Source organism: Aotus nancymaae, unplaced genomic scaffold (genome assembly GCF_030222135.1).
Source record: "Aotus nancymaae isolate 86718 unplaced genomic scaffold, 86718_ANA_hifiasm-v0.15.2.pri h1tg000036l, whole genome shotgun sequence".
Classification (NCBI taxonomy): Eukaryota; Metazoa; Chordata; class Mammalia; order Primates; family Aotidae; genus Aotus; species Aotus nancymaae.
The window spans coordinates 15069461-15076712 of NW_026988450.1; the positions used below are offsets into that span (position 1 = coordinate 15069461).

At 48.2% G+C, this 7252-nt stretch overlaps 1 long non-coding RNA gene across 1 annotated transcript; it reads left to right on the plus strand.

The window, feature by feature from the left end:
- The first annotated feature begins 49 nt into the window (after nt 1-49).
- Nucleotides 50-6889, plus strand: LOC135278012 (uncharacterized). Its single transcript, XR_010345554.1, has 2 exons — nt 50-451; nt 4952-6889. It is a non-coding gene; the product is annotated as an uncharacterized LOC135278012 (long non-coding RNA).
- The last annotated feature ends 363 nt before the right edge of the window (nt 6890-7252 follow it).

The window sequence follows — 7252 nt, forward strand, 5'->3', positions numbered from 1 at the left end:
AAGAGAGAGAGAGAGAGAGAGAGAGAGAAAGAGAGAGAGAGACTTCGAGCTTTAGAAGACAGGGAGGGGAGAGGAGAGGAGGGAGAAGGAAATGACAGAGAGACAGAGAGAGAGAGAGAGAGAGAGAGAGAGAGAGAGAACGCAGAGGGAGGGAGGCAGAGAGTGAGACCAAACCCCCGCTTTACTGCGTTGAAGCTTCTGAATTTCAAGCAGAAAGTAGAAGGAGCTCCAAACGGCAGTGAGTGTCTTTCCTTGGGCTGCGTGTGGCGAGCGTAGACAATGAAAATCTCCATCCCCCTCCCCCATTCCCACTAGGCTACAAGATTCTTGTTTTCGTTCCTTCTTACCGGTGGAAGCTGTGTAAAATCAAATATGGTGTGTAGTGATTTTTTAAAAGCCAACTAACCCACCGCACGGGCTGCGACGCGGATTACCCGAGCGCACGCCGGCTGTAAGTACCATCCTTTCCTGCGGTAGCCGGGCTCTGCGTCTCGGGCTGGGCTGGGAGTGTTCGCTTTGTGAGTCGGGTTGTTGCTTGTGTTTTGGTGTTTTGGTTCACAGGGGCTTCTTCGAAGCTTGCACTTTTCGCACGTGAGCTGGAGAAGTGTTTCGCCCGTTGTGGGCGTGCAGAACAAGATCCTGGTTGACTTTGATGCGATGACTTGGGGCGGCAGGCGGGGGGCGGCGGGAGGCAGTGAGTCGAGGAGTTCCCGCGTCGCGAGCATCCTTGAGAGCCGCCCGCTCAGCTCTGGGCTGTAAGGTTGGTTCCTGGCAATGGATGGAAATCAGGTCACAGAGATCCCTAAGCTCTCGGGGCTCCCAGACGCGCTTGGGAGACAGAATGGAATTGGAAGGAAGGATCTGAAGGGGAGGGAGGGGATCCGCGTTCCCCGACCCCGGGCCTAAAATGGAGCCCCAGGCAGCAGCGGGCCGGGCCCCTCGGTTTTCAGGACTTATTCTTGCCGGAGTTGGCTCGCACGCTAGCATCGCGCCTTCGGTGCGTCTTTTATCTCCATCTCAAATAAGGGATCTTCTTGGGACAAGGACTGAATGAGGATGGGAGAGAGTATGTGCCTCACGGCGCCCAGGAGGGAGAAATTGTGTTTCTGAGAAGGTGTTTTTTGGCCTCTTGAAAATGTGCAAGAATTCCGCGGGCCCAGGCTTTCTTTGTGTGGCGGGCAGCGCCAAGCGCTTTGTGCTTCACAAGGAGAAAATGGCGAGTCCTATTGTGTTTAGGCCATTTTCTTCCGGTACAAGGATTTTCCCAAGTTCGAAATACTTCTTCAGAAAGTAGCCTTCTCGTGCCTAGGAAGGTGTGAATCGCTGAGGCTCGGCCCCGTGGCCTGGCGTGGGTGCCGACCTCAGTTTAAAAGCAAGGGCCTGTTTTCTTACCGTTGGGGCACTTGTATCAAAGCACAGATACGCCCGGTGTGTGCTGATCAGTGTCCTCCAAAGATCAGCAGCGGCTCCTGGGGTTTGGGAAAATAAGTGTCTATTTATATATGCATATATACATACATATACATAACATTTTTTTTCTGATAATCTGAAGGAGAAAATAAAAAACGAAAGACAATTACATTTTTGAAAGAGGGAATAGTTCTTTCTCCTTTCTCCCCCTCGAGGAAACCCCAGGAGATACTAAATGTTACTCTGCTCGTTCAGTCTTTTGTTTTCTAAACTGAAGATGGGATGCTATTTTGGATGGAAGAATTATTCTGCATCTTAGCCACTGGAACATATGCTTTGCTAGAAAAGAAGTGTAAGGTGTTAGAGATGGATTTAGTTTAATGCTCTTAGTGTGTGTGTGTGTGTGAGAGAGAGAGAGAGATCTATGTGCCTCTATATAGCGATGTAAATATGAAGAGGGAGATGATTGAAAACGTTGTTTGGGTTTTGCCGCTTAATTTGTCATTTTTGCAATTGTTCTGCACTTGTTAAACCATATGTAAAAGTGGACAAGGATACCTATACAAGAATGTCTATGTCACTTTTGAAAACCCCCAAAACGTATTGCAGGTTGAAAGATATTATTTCCTATTCACTACAATTATTTGGATCTTTAAATGAAGTGGTGGTTTTGCCAGCTCAAAAACAATGAAATGCAAACTTTTCCTATGTGCTTTCTGTACGTTCATTTTGGTGTCAAATATAGAAAACTAAAAACAACTGGGATAGGGAAGATAACTTAAAGCCTATAGCGTTTCCCCCTTTCTGATATCATTTTAAAATGTTAGGGAGTCACATTTGTGCAGAGGCGTTGTGACTTTCATTTTTCAAAAGGTAACACTAGCGTATCCTTTCATGTGGATCAAGACCATGGACAGCGAACTAATATTAAATCACTGAGCAAAAAGGACTCTAGTAAAATTTTGAGACCTGAGTGGAAGTTTACATTCAAAACATGTTGAAAATCAAAAACAATCTTTATGATTTTTAAAAGGAATTCGACTGGTAAAATGTGGCATTTCAAAGTTAGTCTACCAAGTTTCAAAGAAACAATGATTATGTGTTCAGTTTTTACCCTGTCTCAAATAGAAAAGTATATATTCTTTATCCAATTAAAATAAGATAAAGCCCACCTTTTGGTACGGGTAAATATAAAATTTAAATCTATCAGTTTTAGATGTAGAATGTTTTATATAAGGCCTTGAAACAGTATGGGGATAGAGAAATTTTACTATTTTAGGTTGGCATTGGCTGAATGACACTACAGAAAATTAAATTGATTTTTATCAGTGACTGAATTTCTAAATGCATAAAATTGGGAAAATTAAATGCCACTTTGATAGACAGGGATAATATGAATGGAGATATAATCCAGCTATTCCTTTTACTCCTGTGTAGGCATTGTACCCTATAATGTGCAATGTTGTGAGCAAGCACTTTTTTTTCCAAGAAAGTCACAGGTTTTTTCCATATATACTGATTAGATTTGGGGCACAGGATTGGTTCAATGTGGCTCTGTGATGGAGATCAGGTTATTTTGTTTTGTACATTGTTTGAATAGTCTTTACTTCTTTACAGAATTAAAATTCATTTAAAACCATTTCATTTGTGGATTACACAACATTCAAAATTGCTCATTTAAATTTCCAGTTTGATGTGTCCTTTGGCTTATTTCATAACCTGACTTTAGTGTGACCTGTAAAGGCCTGGAAAATCATATAAAGCAAAAACAATATACGAGTTAGAGGAATTAAAATAGCTTGTAATTAAAATTAAGTTAAAATTAAATCAATTTAAAAGGACCTTGGAGTTTATAAAGAAATTAAAATTTGATCTTTATTCATCAGATTTGGCTATAAAATGAAACTGCAGTTCTTTGAATGTGCAGGTTACTGTAATTAGATGCTACATATATTTTGAAGACACACACATTTTATTTTTAGACAACGTATTCAAAGTACTTGAGAAGAATATGCAATGACATTTTCCCCTGTCCTAATCAGGACCATGGTGAGGTCCCCGTGGTTCGCCAAGTGGTGGGCCAGGGCTCTGGTTGGGACGCTGATTTAGGTTGGCAAAGAGTCATTGTTTTGAAAGGCGCCTTGGTCCAGGAAGGCATTCGTGATAAGATTAAGCATAAACCTAAAACTTGGCCTGGGGGGGAAGGAAGCCTGCGGGGTTGAGAAGAGGAGATGCAGATTAGCTCTGCTTTTGCTGCTTGCGCACATAATTAAGAGGCGGTCCCTCAGCTGGAGCGTGGGCTCTGTCCGGCCTAAGGTGCTTATTTTCCTGTTACTTGGCCAACCGAGTGTGAGTGAAAAGGAGCCCGAGAGCTTAAATGAGGGATCTAGATGTGTCTACTGGTTTGTGGGAGCTTGTCTCCATGTTGGGGAGAGGCAACTGAGAATGATGACTTTGTCTTGTTTTGAGGGAGCCTGGGTTTTGACAGCAAGACGGCGAGGGGAGCGTTTGGAGAGGCTGGAAGCTCGACGTCTTAGGGAGCTGCCTGTGGGCACTGCGTTGGAGCCAACGGGTTGTCGGCAAGGGCAGGGCGCTTGCCCTCTGCTGTACCCAGGCTCTGCAATTGGGGGCTGCGCGCCTTCTGCGGCTCTTTGGTTTCAAGGACACAGAGAGCTGCTCAGGACTTTGGGAGCCAACATCTGTCTGACTGGTGACGTCAGCAGCCCGTGTAATCCTCTTGTGCTGAAGGCAGATGCCTTATTTGTTTGGCTGGAGCGAGCCATTAATCCCTAATTCTGGATCAGCAAGCGAGGGGGAAAGACCGGACCGCTCCGACCCACCCCCTCCCTACCCCCACCTCCCACCTTAAAGCACCTTATACCACGGAAGCCTCTCAGCCTCCTCTTTCCTCCGCGAACTCGCTGAGCAGCGATTGAAAACGTTTTGGTCCTCTGCAGGTTTGAGCAGGGCTAGCAGGTCTCTCTCCTCCGGATTTCTAGGGCTATGTGTGTATGTAATTCTCTCTCCCATCGATTGTTTCGATTTTCTTGCCGGTCTTGCAGTTTGCAGGGTCCTAAACCAAGAGGGGTGGAGATTGGAGAGTGCGGGTCTGGCGTGTGGTCTAAGGGAGGGGGTGAGGCTGGGGAAAGGGGGTGCGGAATGCGGGAACAGCTGGGACTGCACAGAAAGACCATCTGCGGACGCGTTTTCGCGGTTCCAGCTCCCGAAGTCACTTCCCTGGACGCGGCAGTGTCCGCAGCTCGTGGCCTCCTCCCCGGGACTTCCGCAGCCCGGACCTGCACTCACAGCCACAGCGCCACCCTCCTCCCCTCGGGCTGCTGGCCGCGCGCTCCGTGCGCGCGGGGTTCCCTCCGTGTCCCGCTGAAGCCTGGGGACGGAGGTCGCGACCGGCCGACTGGGGTCCTGTCCTCCCGTCACCTTGTCTCCCTCGCGTGCTCCCTCTTGCCTCGTGTCCCTGCTCCCCAGCCTCCCCCTCCTCTCTCCCGCCTCCCTAACACTGCGCTTTGATTCTGTTTTTCAGGGGCGCGTTCTGGGGTCTCTGCGCAAGACCACCTCTCAGCTCTCTCTCCCTTCCTCGGACTCTGGAGTGGGAGCGGGCCTTTCCCTCGGGCCGACCACACCGTAGGGGACGCCGTGAAAAGAGCCGTCGCGCCCGCCGCCTCCTGCCCGCTGCGCGGAGGGCTCCGCCCGTAGAGGTCAACTTCCCTCACCCTTTCCTTTCTCCTGCTCGCCCTCCCTCCACCCGGCCCAGGCGCTTCCAGCCCCCGACTCCGGCCGCAGGCTGAGGAGTGCGAATCCGCTGCGCTGACCTGAACCGAAGCCCCTTCCGGGCCCAGACCCGAGGTCCGCGCTCCGGGGCAGTGGGGAAGCCTTAGTGAGCAGCCTTTTCTCTCCGCAGCAAACTCGTAGCCAGACCAGATGGGCCGCCTAGCTCTCTCGGGACTAGGCAGGTGCGGTTGAGTTAATTTTTCCGCATTACAAAGAAAGATGACCCAGCCCGCCCTTGGACTCTCTTTTCCCAAAATCTCCCATCCAAACCCGCGGTAACGTTATTGGAGGACATAGAGACCAGGCATATCTGTGTGTTTATCTTACGGGCACACACACATGTTTATTTTCCCCTTTATATGCTAGATTTCATCCCCGACAGCAGAAAATGATTGGCGATGGTTCTGACGGAGAACATGCAATGGTGTGGTTCTTAAAAACCTGCCATTCCTTACAAGTGCCTTAGAAGGGATTCAGGGCGAACCAACTGGGTTAATTGCATTCAGTAAAATAACACGATTACAAAATTAGATCTGTACCAGAGGGGTAATTAACTTGGATCCATGCCGTCATTTGAAAACTAGATTTATAGGCGTATGTATGTTTTTAGGCGTGTGCTGTAAATGGCATGGAGATATATGCATATGTATACGCAGACACACGCATCGTCTACACTTCCACGAAACAGACTAATTAACAGCGGCTCTGGCAGATGTGGCAGAGATGAGCGGAGACAGGAGCTGGGCTTATGAGTTATGACTCTGGGAGTAGAGCCTCAGAGCGGAGGGAGGGGGATGGGCAGGGAGAGAAGTGTGGTAGTCGCAGTAGGTCTGATACTTTCCGGATCAAGATCAGAGGCTCTGCCCTCCGTGTTCACAGCGGACCTTGATTTAATGTCATACAATTAAGGCACGCGGTGAATGCCAAGAGCGGAGCCTACGGCTGCACTTGAAGGACACCAAAGCATCTCAGGGTCAGAAAGGGGAAAAGGCAATTGCAGGGAATTTAGAGGGTGGTAGGATGAACCCATCCCTTGCCGCGTAAATGTCCCCCACCCCTACCCCAGACTGATTCTAGAAGCAACCTGGCGTTCGAAAGGGAAAATCTCCTACTCTTCGGTTAGAGCCGCGGAAATCCGCAGGCAAATCTCTGAAGGGGATTTTAGGGAAGCTTCATTGACAGCTGTCAGGAGAGCAGTAGTTCCCGTCTGTGCAAATATTCTAGGGAGTTAAACCATTTAGAAAGCACTGGTTCTTTCAAGAGCAGGTAGTGTGATTGTCTGCAGTCCTAGGCCAAGCTTGGAAAACAAAACAGAAGAGAGAGGTGTAGCATTAAATGGCATCTTGACCACATTGCGCAAGAAACCTCAAATGAACGGTCCAAACTTTGGAAAGATCTGAAGAACACCTGCCACGCGCATTTCCCTTTGACTTCTCCCTTTCTCTTCCCAATCTCGAGACGTCCTTGCCAGACTTTAAAAGACCAAGATAACTCTCTTGTTTTGGCATTGTCGCAATGTCCAAATCGGCCAAAGGAGTGGGATAAGGGGAAAGGACCAGGTCAGAAACTTTAAAATAACTCGGTAAATTAATTTATTTGAAAGCCAGTGAGGTGGACTATGTTGAGGTAGTAGTTCTGCACCACGGCTTTGGAGCCAAATAAAAATCCAGGCCGAGAAAGCCAGCCTTGACGTCTTTGTTCTGCCTTGGCCTGCAAGGGCTGGGAACAAAGGAGAGGCGCTAAGAGGATGCACCAAAGTGGCCGCGCCCTCCCAGCCGGGCGCTGTCCGCGGTGCTGACCGTGGCCCTCCTCTCTCTCCGTAATTAAACTGGAAAAGTCATAGGACCGTCCCGTCCCTACTCAAAAGAGTAGGATATTAGGTAATCTGAAAAATAAAATTTAAAAGAGAGAAAGTCCACATACAGCAAAACAATATTTTACTGAAATCGTTCCCTCCAGCTGTTGCCACCCTTGCCTAATAGTCTTTGGTCTTAGAAATGCACACAAACATTCAGTTTACGTATATGGGGAAACCATTTTCAGTATATTTAGG